Here is a 13682-nt window from a genome sequence, read left to right on the forward strand (position 1 = left end):
TAGCATGTGGCCCCTTTTCATCCACAGTCCCACTGCGTTAGGAAGAATTTTGGTTCCAAACATCAGAAGTTCCCCAGGTGAAATCTGAAACTGGCCCCCATACACAGAGGACCAGTCGAGATGGCTGAAAGAGGCAGACCACTCCAGATGGTTAATTGGCAGTTTAATACGCAAGGGAATACCCATGAGGCTCGTCGTTCACACTGTGGGATGAGTAGATCAACACACCAGCTGCCAGAACTTTAAAAGTTTATATAGAGGCCTTACTTGGGTTCAGTCACATGCACCATCCAGCCGGTCTCAACAACACATTACTCTCAAGTTTGTGCACTGAAGTGGCTCCTGCTTTGAAAAAAAGTGGGCAGGGCGGACATCCCAAGGACAGGAGAGGAAGGGAGCCTCTGGTTACCTTGGTCCAATTCGAAGATCCACTGGCCATCACATCCTCTTGATGGCCTCCTCCAGCATTTCACCCCTTGGACTGTCTCTTAGCATCTTACTCGTCCCCCATCTTCTGCAATGTGCCCTGGGTGGTCAGCAAGGGTTTCACGCGCATAGACGTGGCTCACTTAGCAGCTGTGTCACGGCACTGGAGGCAGATACCATAGCAACAATACAGGCCCATGCAAGAGAACATACAGATTAAGATCATGAATCCCGCCCTGGATGGGTAGTTCAGTTGGTTAGAGCATGGTCCAGATATGCCAAGGTTGGGGGTTCAATCCCCTGTCAGAACACATAAAAGAATCAACCAATGAATGCATCAATAAATGGAACAACAAAAAATTGCTATTGCTATCTCTCTCTCTCTCTCTCTCTCTCTCTCTCTCTCTCTTCTTTACCCACCCCATTCCAAAACCAATGAATAAAAATTTAAAAAAGAAAAGATAATGATTCCCCAAATGAGTAGCAACTATTTCTTCCATCAAGGGCCCCATGATCTGCCCGGCCAGGTGTGGCTCAATGGTTGAGCATCAACCAGAAGGTCATGGTTCCATGCCCTGGTTGCGGGCTCAATCCCCAGTAGGGGGCATGCAGGAGGCAGCCCATCAATGATTCTCTCTCATTATTGATGTTTCTATCTTTTTCTCCCTCTCCCTTTCGCTCTGAAATCAATAAAAACATATTTTAAAAATAAAAATAAAATAAAGGTTGCTGGGGGAGCCCTGGCCAGGTAGCTCAGATGGTTAGTTGTACCTATACATCAAGGTTGCAGGCTTGATCCCTGGTCAGGGCACATGTACAAGAAGCAACTAATGAATGCATAAGTTAGTGGAACAGAAAATTGTTTGTTTTTTCCTCTCTCCCCTGTCCTCTCTCTCTCTTTCTCTCTCTCAAATCAATAAAATTTAAAAATATTTTTAAAAAAAACTTGCTGGCTGAATGAAGTTAGGGCTCCCATGGGTGCTATAATGTCCTCTGGGCCAACAGAGGGAACAAAGATGGCAGCCAAGTGGTCATACTGTCACTGGAACCGGACCGAGCTGAGCCAGGTCTGCCCCTGAACCAAAGAATATCACCCAAATGGGACCAAGCGGAGGCGGTCTGCCCCAGCACAGTTTGGGATGTGCAGGTTCTTGACTCGTGCAAGAAAAATGTCAAGACATGAGTCCAGGTGAAAGTGAGAGTACGTTTATTAAAACTTAGATCAGTGAGACAGAAGGAGGGCCCTTGGAGACAAGGTCAGGGTAAGCCTGGGATGAGCTGCAGCTGCCTACTGCTCCCCTGGTAGCAAATCTTGTCAGACCTTAACGTTTAGGAAAAAGAAATCCACAGTATGCGTCTGAGGAAAGGGGCCAGGGGTGCTCAAGGAAGAGCACACGCTAACGTCCTTTGTCCTGAGGGTTTTATTTTATTTTAAAAAATATATTTTATTGATTTTTTACAGAGAGGAGGGGAGATGGAGAGAGAGTTAGAAACATCAATGAGAGAGAAACATCGATCAGCTGCCTCCTGCACACCCCCTACTGGGGATGTGCCCGCAACCAAGGTACATGCTCTTGACCGGAATCGAACCCGGGACCCTTCAGTTCGCAGGCCGACACTCTATCCACTGAGACAAACCGGCTAGGGCAGGGTTTTATTTATTTTTTATTTTTGTAAAGATACATTTATTCAGTGTCATGATCAGACTATCACATTTAGCAATCAACAGCATGGGTGCAAAAAAGAAATCCCCATTAAAACCCCTTGTTGGAATGCTTTCCACTTTCCACAGAACAGAAACTAAAATAACCTGTTATACAATTAGTCACAGGCCCTGCCCTCCAGGTTTCTGCGCCCATTCACATGGGTGTTGCCTAACACATGTCTTCTTTGCAGCAGCGCGGCCCTGCCACCACTGTGCTTGGCCGAGTTCACACCTGTGTGGCAACCTGGAGCTTCCCCGCCACGTCCCTGGCTCTCCTCTCCTGCTAAGCTTTGTCCCTGGCAGTCATTAAAACCTTCTGCCACTGCCATAGCTACCTTGGTTTCACGGTTTGGCAAAGTATTGACCTCCCCCACCATGAGGGCCAGAGCTTCTGCCGCCCAAGTGTCCTCCTTTCCTAGGCCCAACATTTGAAGATTGATTGTTGTAATTGCCAAAATCGTTGTAGCTTCCGCCACCTCCAACATGGCTTCCACCTCCCAGGACCCAGGACCCTTCAGCCCACCGCCAAAGCCGCCTCCACCTCCTCCACTGTTACAGCTGTCACAGCTGCCACCCCCGCCATCGCCACTGCCCTGCTCTCCACAACCCTGTCCACCACTTCCCTAGCCTCTGCTTCCTGCAGAGTAACCAGGGCCGCCTCCTCCATAACCACCATCATTACCAAATCCACGATAGCCATCCCCACCGCCACCATGTCCACCGCCACCACGGCTGCCACCAGAGCCACCTCGACCACTGAGGTTTCCTCCACGACCAAAGTTGTCATTCCCACCAAAGCCACCTCCACGACCACCGCCGACGTTTCCAGGACCACTTTGGCCTCTTTTGTTGGATGAAGCACGAGCCATCTCTGGCTTAGATGGGGCTTTCCTCCTTCACCGCTGTGGCCATTCACAGGAGGGTATTTCTGAATGACGATCTTGCCTACAGAGTCACGGCCACCAAAGGCTACAAAAGCAAAGCCTCTCTTTTTTGCCACTGCCTCGGTCAGTCATGATTTCAATCACTTCCATTTTCCCGTACTGTTCAAACTAATCTCTTAGGTGATGTTCTTCAGTGTCTTCTTTATTTTTTTCTTTTAAAATATATTTTATTATTTTTTACAGAGAGGAAGGGAGAGGGATAGAAAGTTAGAAACATCAATGAGAGAGAAACATTGATCAGCTGCCTCTTGCACACCCCCTACTGGGAAGGAGCCTGCAACCAAGGTACATACCCCTGACCGGAATCGAACCCAGGACCCTTCAGTCCACAGGCTGACGCTTTATCCACTGAGCCAAACCAGCTAGGGCCTCAGTGTCTTCTTTAATACCACTGACAAAAACCTTTTTCATAGTTAAGTGGGCACCAGGTCTTTGAGAATCTTCTCTTGAGACAGCCCTCTTTGGTGCCAAGCTCCTCCGTCCACCTTGTATGGCCTTGCATTCATGGCACCCACCGCCTCCACAGTGGCATCATGACCAACCCAAAGCCTCTGGGGCCCTTGGTGTTTGGATCTCTCATCACCACACAGCCTGTGAGCGTCCCCATGGCTCGAAATGGCTCCTCAGACTCTCACAGGTTGTTTCAAAGCTCAAACCTCCAATAAAGAGCTTCCGCAGCTGCTCTGGCTTGTTGGGAGACTCAGACTTAGACCTGACGACTGCAGGAGGGGAAATGCCAACGATGCTTATTCCGCATTCACCGGCAGAAAGGAGTGATCTAAGGAACGTATCTTATTTTTTTAATCCTCCCCTGAGTATATGTTTTTATTTTAGAGAGACAGGAAAGGAGAGCGGGAGAGAGAGAGAGAGAGAGAGAGAGAGAGAGACTCCTACATGCACCCAGCTTGAACCTGCAATCTGGTACATGGTCTGACAGGGAATCGAACTTGCCACCTTTCGGTGCACAGGACGACTCTCCAACCAACTAAGCCGCACTGGCCAGGGCTGTCCTGAGGTTTTATCTGTTTTCTCTAGGTGGGAATTTTAGGGGAAATCCCAGGGAAGGTCTCAGCAGAATATTCATTAGCTTTCCATGATGCAGAAGACTGAAAGAAGAAACCCAAGCGACGCTTAGAGACAAGGAGTTACACAGCTTTATTACGCCGGTGGTCTCAGTGGAGTCACCTCCAAATTCTGAGCAAACCAATATGGTGGAAGCCCCTCTTTTACCCCCTTTTGGTGTCTTTGTCCCCCAAATACGGACTGTACTTCCAGACCTTTTACTGGCTTTGCAAAAAGCCACAGGTGTTGGGGGTCTTGAGACCATACCTAAGGGCCTGGCCTGGTGCCAGCACTGATAACCCCCTCCGGGGGTTGTGTCATGGTTTATGGCCTCTGTAAAATGAGAGCATTTAGGTAATAGGTCTTGCAAGAGCAGTTTGTGGAGAAAGGGGCAGTGACTTAATTATAGGTTATCAAGAATGTACATTAGATTGCTGGCACAGATTCAGATTGCTAGCTCCTCCAAGCCCCCCAAATATCAGGGTTACATTGGAATTACCTTTTTAGCTTTCTCATTCAGGTATATCCTTGAGTATGCCGATGCATCAAAATGAGCTTGGTCAGTTTCACTTCTATCTTGGGTTAGTCTAGCTATAATTGGTTTTCTGGCTCTAATTGTTTTTTTCTGTTTGTTTGTTTGTTTCTTAAATCCTCATCCAATGATATTTTTTCCATTGTTTTTCAGAGAGAATAGGAGGGGGTTGCGGGGAGGTGTGTGGGAGAGAGAGAGAGAGAGAGAGAGAGAGAGAGAGAGAGAGAGAGAGAGATCAAACTTAAGAGACACATTGACTGGTTGCCTTCCACATGCACTCTCTGACAGGGGCCAAGGATAAAACCCACAACCCAGGTATGTGCCCTTGATCAGGAATCAAACCCATGACACTTCCGTGCATAGGCCGATGCTCTAACCACTGAGCCTGATGGCCTGGCCTCAAATTGGTTTTGATTTGTTTGTTTGTTATCTGTTCCCCTGAGTAGGGTGAATTAAGTCATTTGCTCTTTTTTTTTTTTTTTTTTTACATAAAGGCAACATTTATTTGCTCTGCGGCTCCGCGCCCCCCCCCCCCCCCCCCCGCAGCCCCTTGTCTTCAATTACTCATCTGTACAGACAACTGGTCAACCCAATCACGCTAATCCACTGCCAGAGACTAAATCGGGGCCAGGGCCATCTGGTCGACCCACGCCTCCCTCGTGGAGACCAAGTCCGGGCCCAGACATCTGGTCGACCCTCGAAGGCATTTGCTCTTAGATATCATTGGTTGAAGAGGAGAGATTCAAATCATCTGCTCCGGGGTGTCTTTGTTAGGAAGGATAGGGTCTTGTGATTTATTAGCTGGTGGCTAATAGCTCAGCCATTTGTTCAGCTATTTGTCTCAATCTCTTCATTTCACGTGTCAGGGAATTTTCCTAGTTTCTAACTAACCTGCCTCAATACCAGTGAGAAACAGAACGTGCCCGATTGGCCTTGAGGAGAAGGAGACTGGAAACTTTTACTACCATGGTGCAGACTCTCCCCGGTATACCCAGGAAAAATTACATTCTCAACCCACCCCTTGATTATAGGAAGGGAAGTTCTTATTACAATAGTAGAGGCCCGGTGCACGAAATTCCTGCATGGGTAGGGTCCCTAGGCCTGGCCAGTGATGGGGCTGTTCCTGGCCTTCTGGCTGCCGGCTGGGCCTTCCTTTTTTCTGTGCTGCCCCCTGGAGGTCAGCGCACGTCATAGCAAGTGGTCAACCTCCCGGTCAGTTGAACTCCCGAGGGGACAGTTTGCATAGTACCCTTTTATTATATAGGACAGTGATGGGCAACCTTTGGAGCTTGGTGTGTCAAACTTCGCCAAAAAACTGAGCATAACTCGGGTAGTGTGTCACTTTGAGGAAAAAACATTATTTCGCAAATGTTTCATCCTCAGGAGCAGCAAATGTTTCATCCTCGGCATGCGGCCGCCTCAGCGGCCGCGTGTCATCAAAAATGGCTATGCGTGTCAGTGCTGACACGCGTGTCATAGGTTCGCCATCACTGATATAGGATGCTGTTCCTTCATGAGAGGCTCCCCCTGCAAGGAGTCTGTGTGCACTGCTAGGAGCTTTGCTCTGTGGGGTGCATCTGGTTTCTGCCCCCTTCCCGAGTTGGTACCAAAATGCTAGGGGAATTCTCTTCTTCTGTTGTCTCTGCCACAGCACCCAACCCATGTTTCTGGAGCCACAGACACATCTAACTCAAATGATAGCCCTGCTGGGGAGATGCCCAGAGTTTCAACCTGCTTCACTAGTACTTTTCTTCTTCTCACAGGGAGCTTGCTGCTCTGATCCCCAGTCCCACATATGCCCTTTCTTTACCAGGCAGTATAAGGGACAGGGGCACTATGCCAGGTGGGAAATAAAAGTCCTCCAAAACTCCATACCTGGCCAGTGTGCTCAGTGGTTAGAGCATCATCCCAAGCATGGAAGGGTTGAGGATTCAGTTCCCGGTCAAGGGCATGTACCTAGGTTACAGGTTGGATCCCCGGCCCCAGTTGAAGGAGGCAACCAATTGATCTCTCTCTCTCTCTCTCTCTCTCTCTCTCTCTCTCTCTCCCATCCCTCCTTCCACTCTCTCAAAAAATCAATAGGAAAAAATATCTTTGGTGAGGATTTAAAAAAAGTCCTTCAAACTCCAAAATTCCTACAAAAAAAATTGTACCTTTCACATGTTCTAAGAGGTTAGATGTGCCTACACCTTGTCAATCACAGCCTCTGGGACAATGAGCATCGTACCCAACCATCAACTCCCAGAAACTTTACCGCGGTGAAGTGTTGCAACTGTAGTCGCTGGCCAGTTTATTAAAGGCTCATAAATTTTGATCTCTGACTCTGGTGGTCGTCTCCTGCGGGTCGCCCCATAACATTTGGAGGCCCCAGCGAGATACACTCTGGCCACATTGCTGGTGGACGCCCCAGGTGAGGACACTCCAGTCTCCGTCCCGGGTTCCAGGGAGGCGGAGTGTCTCCTCCAAAATTCGCGATCTGAAAGTAAGAGCCACCTGGACCTCCAGAGGGGAGGTTTCTGTTTATGGAACGTTCCCCTGGTGGACTACAGGAGGGCTGGACACAGTGGAGCCTCTGAGTCCAGACACCCAGGCGCGACAGCATCCGGGGTCCCTGTTACGTGTGACCTTAGGGTGCACGTGTCTGGTTTGTCTTGTCTTTGCTGTCCTTGTCTTTGTTAAAATGGGTCAGGGCAGTTGTCTATGTCTACATCTACGTCTACCCCCTTACAAGGTTTTCTTAAGAATTTTCAGGACTTCAAATGGCGCGGAGGAGACTATGAGACGTCGGTTAATAGTCTTGATTTGCAGAGATTGTGTGAATTAGAATGGCTCACATTTGGGGTTGGGTGGCCGTCCACTGGGACCTATGACTTAGGAACGGCTTATAGGGTTCATCATATTGTTTATGGCTGTCCAGGTCACCCTGACCAAATCCCTTATATTCAAATTTGGATTGACATTCTCACTGAAAAACCCTGGTGGTTGAAAAATTGCCAGGGCCAAAAAAGGAAATCGGGACAGAGACAGACCGTTTTATTGGCTCGTCCCCCAAAAGGAGACAAGAAGGTAGACCCTAAGGTCTTACCAAATGATCTGGAGGACGAAGTCCCCGACCACTGGCCTCCCCCTTCTGTTCCCCCTCCAGAGCCCCAACCGGAGGTGGGCCCCTCTGCCTCGGGGAAGGCCCCAATACCCTCACAAATGCCTCCTAGTTCCGTTGCCGCACTGCTTTTGGCACCAACATTATCAACGGGACAGGCAGGAGGAGCCCCTGGGAACCCGACCCCAGCGACACCCCTCTGTCCTGCGCTCCCACAGGCGCCTCCGCCCGGAGTGAGAGAAAATCCAGACCCAAGTCCATGGCCCCTGGGGGGGCCGGACAATTGGCCTCCCACTCAGAATCTGTCCATGAATAACCCTTTCAGTCTGCCCCACACCCGGACGGGGACCCCTTATGGCCCACCGGACCTGATCAGCAGAGGGGAGAGAGAGATGGGTCTCGGTGGCCCTACACCCATGTTCCCTCTATGCCAGGCAGGTCCCCCTGATTTAGGACCTGACGGTCAGCCTTTTATGGTCTATGTTCCATTTTCAACCAGTGACCTGTACAACTGGAAGAACCAAAACCCATCGTTCTCCCAGAATCCCCAAGGTCTGATTTCGCTCCTGGAGTCGGTCTTTTTCACCCACCAGCCAACCTGGGATGACTGCCAGTAGCTACTTCAGACCCTTTTCACCTCAGAAGAGAGAGGGAGAGTCAGAGGGGAAGGGAGGAAGTTAGTCCTTGGGCCAGATGGCCAACCCACCACAGACCCAGGGAGGATCGAGGCTATTTTTCCATCCGGAAGGCCGCAATGGGATCACAACACTGACCGGGGAAGGGAGGCTCTCGACAGGTATCGCCAGACTCTCTTGAGGGGCATCCGAGCGGCAGCTAGGAAGCCCACCAACCTTTCCAAGGTAACAGAAACAGTCCAGGGACCAAACGAGAGCCCCACCGCCTCCCTCGAGAGGCTCTGTGAGGCATATCGGGTGTACACCCGAATAGACCCTGATGCCCCAGATAATCAGCAGGCTATCAATGTAGCGATTGTGTCCCAGTCGGCCCCAGATATTAGAAAAAAATTACAGAAGTTAGAAGGCTTTGAAAGGAAGTCACTTGCAGAACTGGTCGAGGTAGCCCAGAAGGTCTTTAACAACCGAGAAGATCAGACTGCTAACCTAAATGCCAGAATGACAAAGGTCCTTCTAGCCATGAATGAAGTGAAGGGACAGCAAATAGGGACGGGAAGAAAAGACTGGGAGAAGAGAGGCCAGAACCAAAAGACCCGGCTGGGGAAAAACCAGTGTGCCTACTGTAAGAAAGAAGGGCACTGGAAACAGGAGTGTCCTGAGCGGCCAAGGGATGAGGCAGCCCCGGTGTTAGTGGAAGAAGTGGACTGAAGGTGTCAGGGCTCTGTGAGCCCCCAGGAGCCCCGGGTAATGCTAAATGTGGGGGGCAAGCAAGTAGATTTTCTGATAGACACCAGAGCCACCTTCTCTGTACTGCAACATCCGGCCGGGCCAGTTTCTAAGGACAGAACTCCCATCCAGGGGACCACAGGACGAGTAAAGTCTTACCCCTGGACACAAGCCCAGATTGCTAACCTTGGGAAAAAGACCGTTACCCATTCATTCCTCGTTATGCCTGAACGTCCCTATCCCCTCCTAGGGAGGGATCTGCTCAGCAAACTCCAGGCCACAATTTCCTTTGAAGGAGGGGAGCCTCAGGTGCTTCTTTGGGGACCCACAGACCAGGAAAAAACGATCCTCCTCCTCACTTGTCCCCTGGAGGAGGAATACAGGCTGCATGAAGGACCTTCGGAGGCCCCTCTGCGGGATCCTTACCTCGGGAGGCTCCGAGAGGAAATACCGGGGGTCTGGGCGGAAGGGAACCCGCCCGGATTGGCAGCTCACAGACCCCCTATAGTGATCCAACTAACCAGTACGGCCACCCCAGTTAGAGAGCGGCAGTACCCTATGAGCCAGAAGGCAAAAATAGGGATAGCAAAGCACATCCTACGATTAAGGGAGGCCAGGATCCTGATTCCCTGCCAGTCAGCATGGAACACCCCTTTACTTCCCTCCAGAAGCCTGGGACAGAGGATTTTAGGCCAGTCCAGGACTTAGGAAAAGTTAATAAATGAGTAGAGACTATCCACCCAACAGTGCCCAACCCGTACACCCTCCTGAGCCTGCTCCGGCCTGAGCACCGATATTATACGGTCTTAGACTTAAAGGATGCCTTTTTCTCCCTCCCATTGGGGCCGCAGAGCCAACCAATCTTTGCTTTTGAATGGACAGATCCAGAAGAGGGGGAGTCAGGACAGTTACCCTGGACAAGGCTTCCTCAGGGATTCAAGAACTCCCCTACCTTGTTTGATGAGGCTCTGAACCAGGACTTAAAGGAGTATCGTCATAGTCACCCGGGTGTCACCCTACTCCAGTATGTCCATGACCTCCTACTTGCTACTGGGGACCAGGAGAAATGTCAACAGGCAACCCTGGACCTGCTGGTGACGCTGGATCAACTTGGGTACCGTGTATCGGCCAAGAAGGCCCAGCTCTGCTCATCCAAGGTAACGTACCTAGGATACAACATCAAAGAAGGTAAGCGGACCCTCTCAAATAGTAAAGTTCAGGCCATCCTCTCAAGACCCACCCCAAAGACAAAACGGCAGGTATGGGAATTCCTGGGAGCCGTAGGGTGCTGCAGACTTTGGATCCTGGGTTTTGCTGAAATAGCCAAGCCCCTATATTCAGCTACAGGGGGTAAGAACCCAGGCCTCTCCCGGACGGACGTAGAGGAAAAGGCGTTCCAGAAGTTAAAGCAGGCCCTCGCGAGTGCTCCAGCCCTGGCACTGCCTGGCCTCACCAAGCCTTTCCAGCTTTATGTGGCAGAACCTCAGGGCGTTGCCAAAGGGGTACTAACACGAACTCTGGGGCCCAGGAAGAGGCCAGTTGCCTACTTGTCTAAGAGGTTGGACCCAGTGGCTGCAGGATGGCCGGGCTGTCTGAAGGCTATAGCAGCCACGGCCATACTGGCTAAGGAAGCCTCTAAACTGGCTTTTGGCCAAGACTTACAAGTGGTTGCGCCCCACGCAGTAGAAACCCTACTGCACATCCCACCTGAGCGCTGGTTGTCAAATGCTTGTATTACCCAGTACCAGGTGCTCCTGCTAGACCCCCCGAGAGTAAGCTTCTTGAAGACTACAGCCCTAAACCCGGCCACTCTCCTCCCATTGAGGGAGCTGAAACTCCCTTCCATGACTGTGAAGAGACCCTGACTACCCTAACCTCCTTAAGGGCCGACCTAACAAACCAGCCCATCTCCAACCCTGAGGAGACCCTGTTCACCGACGGGAGCAGCTTTGTGGAGGACGGTGTGTCAGGTATGCCGGGGCAGCTGTAGTTACACAGGAAGAGTCATATGGGCACAATCCCTAGGACATGGGACTTCAGCAGAGAAGGCAGAACTCATAGCCCTCACCCAGGCCTTACGGTGGGGAAGGACAAGAGAATCAATATCTACATGGACAGTAGATGTGCCTTTGCCACAGTGCATATACATGGAGCCTTATATCAGGAGAGGGGCCTCCTTACCTCAGGGGGGAAGGATATTAAAAATGCTCCAGAGATACTAAACCTTCTTTCAGCCATTTGGGGCCCTAAAGAAGTTGCAGCCATCCACTGCAAAGGGCATCAAAAGGACAATTCCCCTGTGATGAAGTGGAACCAATTTGCTGACAAAATGGCTAAAGAGACTGCAAAAAGACCAGTAGGTCCCCTAGAAGTGCTGGCAGCCATACCCACTCAGAATCTGGAGCTCAACCCCAGGTACACCCCCAAGGAGGAGGATACAGCCAGGAGGTTACAGGCGAAGGAAACCACCAATGGGTGGCTACAGTTACCAGATGGGAGACCATTAGTCCCAGAAGCCCTTGGACGGACCATCGCCTCCCAAACACACAGGAGCACACATCTAGGAGGAACTAAGTTGGCTGAGCTTTTAGGAAGAGAATACTATATCCCTGGGTTGTATAAAATGGCCCTGGATATAGCCAGGAGATGCCAGATCTGCGCACCAGTGAACCCAGGACCTCCGATAACCGCCCCGCCAGGAACCCGGTTTCGAGGTTCAAGCCCTGGTGAACACTGGGAAGTCGACTTTACTGAATTGCCCAGTGGATTGGGAGGATCCCGTATTTGTGGACACTTTCTCCGGCTGGCCAGAGGCATACCCGACCAGGGCTGGAACAGCACAGGTAGTTAAGAAACTCCTCTCTGAAATTCTCCCCCGGTTTGGCCTGCCTTTATTCATGGGGTCCGACAATGGCCCAGCGTTCATCGCTGAGGTAACCCAATCTTTAGTTAAGGCCCTTAAGGTCAAATGGAAACTACATTGTGTTTATAGACCTCAGAGTTCTGGACAGGTAGAGAGAATGAATCGGACACTTAAGGACACCCTAACTAAACTAAAATTAGAGGCTGGCGAGAACTGGGTAAGTCTCCTCCCCTTTGCCCATATGTAAAAGGGCTGACTCCTTTTGAAATCATGTCTGGCCGTCTGCCACCTCTTCTCCCGCGGCTAAGGGAGGAAGGGCTAGCTGTGTTATCTAATGGAAATCTCCTCAAGTCCTTGCAGGCGCTTCAGAGCAGTACAGCGGCTGCAAGGCGGATCGTCAGGGCAGCACACCAGGAAGCCCACCCACCGGACCCAGACAGCCCACCTGCGTGTGCTCCTGGCGACCTGGTCTGGGTGAAGAGGCACGACCCAGGTACTCTTGAGCCACGGTGGGAAGGACCATTCCAGGTCATCCTGAGCACCCCAACTGCCGTTAAGGTTGGGGGAAAGAAGCGTTGGATCCATCGGACTCAGGTCAAGAAAGCTGACGAGGCTGCTGAAAGATGGACAGCAAGGCGCACCGAGAGCCCCCTCAAGGTCAGACTAAAGCAGGACCCCACATAAGTACCCTTCTTTTATGCCTCCTCGCCTGTGCAGGGAATACCCAAGCAATTGGAACCCCCCACCAAGCTCCAGTTTATACGTGGGAAGTTACCCGCACCCTAGATGGAAAAGCCATCGGTAGGGTAACCACCTCTGGAGTCCCCACAATTGGGGCTGACCTATGTAAGATATTTGGAGAAGGATGGAATCGCCCTCCTACAGTAAGGGGTATGGGGTTATGTAGAGGAAATACCGGGTATGTTGCTGCAAAAACCTATGGGTGCGGGACGCTAGACCTTGAGAGAGGACTTTGGAGAACCCAACGTCATATATGTCCTCGAGAAGGACCCCCGGTGTGGAGGTGAAGAGGACTATTTTGTGCCTCATGGGGATGTGAGACATCAGCCCTGTGGAAGACAGTTGACCCGACACTCCGGCTCACCCGGGTAGTAAGGCCAGGGGCCCCCACCGCTAATTGCACGATCGGGGACTGTAACCCGATTATTATCCAACCCTTAAACTGGAGGGCAGACTATTGGGAGGAGGTAAGGCCTGGGGTATCCGGCTATGTCTCCGGCCGGGACCCTGGAGCACTTTTTTCCGTCCAGAGACGGACCCTACCCCGGGCCCGAAACCCTGTGGGTCCCTTACGTCCCATTCTCCAACCCGAACCCCCGAGGCCCCCTAAGGTGACACAGGCCCCCGTGGTGACAAGAACCCCCGGATGGAACAACACGGAGATGCCCAAACCAGCTCCAGGACGAACCGAGGCACCAGGAGAACTTAGGCTCCTACCGGAGACGTCCCATCGGGGCCTGCTGGGGACACGGGAGGCCATGTTCCACTTCCTTAGTAAGACCTCCCCCAACATAACCAAAGGCTGCTGGCTGTGCCTAAATCCCGAACCCCCGTATTATGTGGGCATCGGGACAAATATTTCCTTTGGGCAGAATGCGTCTGAGATCCGTAATTATTCTGTCCAACGCCTGCCGGAAGGCCTCTGTGTGTGGGGACATCAATCCCGCC

At 51.3% G+C, this 13682-nt stretch overlaps 1 pseudogene across 1 annotated transcript; it reads right to left on the bottom strand.

Moving 5' to 3' along the window:
* Positions 1–2473: 2473 nt before the first annotated feature.
* On the bottom strand, positions 2474–4002 carry LOC307100368 (heterogeneous nuclear ribonucleoprotein A1-like; annotated as a pseudogene). Its single transcript has 4 exons — positions 3987–4002; positions 3406–3794; positions 2805–3183; positions 2474–2625 (listed from the first exon to the last, which is right to left on the bottom strand). The product of its transcript is annotated as a heterogeneous nuclear ribonucleoprotein A1-like (transcript).
* Positions 4003–13682: the final 9680 nt, after the last annotated feature.

This window comes from Cnephaeus nilssonii (genome assembly GCF_951640355.1).
Source record: "Cnephaeus nilssonii genome assembly, chromosome: 5".
In the NCBI taxonomy this organism is placed as follows: Eukaryota; Metazoa; Chordata; class Mammalia; order Chiroptera; family Vespertilionidae; genus Cnephaeus; species Cnephaeus nilssonii.